We start from the raw sequence: 341 nt of genomic DNA, 5'->3' as shown, positions 1-341 counted from the left end.
GGAACCTATTTACGAATTATTTGGAAATTACTTGCGCCGAGTTGGATTCCATCATTCAAATTACGAAGTTCCTACACGTTAATAAGACCATAAAAAGTAATCGCCTGAACAAGTGTACAACAAAACGAGGCTTCGGGAACTATGCAAAGTCATTTAATCTATCCTTCAATGTTGCATTCAATATTATTCATTTACGATTTATTTTTGCTGTCGTCCATCATTTAGTGCAGAGGGAGGACTGCTGCTCGGGAGCATTTAATAGTCTTGTTTCAATGAGGATTGTTTTAATAGTTTTGTTTGTCAACGCTACGCGATTACGTTCATAATTTTCAAATATTGTT

The sequence above is a fragment of the Penaeus monodon genome, chromosome 33 (genome assembly GCF_015228065.2).
Source record: "Penaeus monodon isolate SGIC_2016 chromosome 33, NSTDA_Pmon_1, whole genome shotgun sequence".
Lineage (NCBI taxonomy): Eukaryota > Metazoa > Arthropoda > Malacostraca > Decapoda > Penaeidae > Penaeus > Penaeus monodon.
This window is presented reverse-complemented; position numbering follows the sequence as displayed.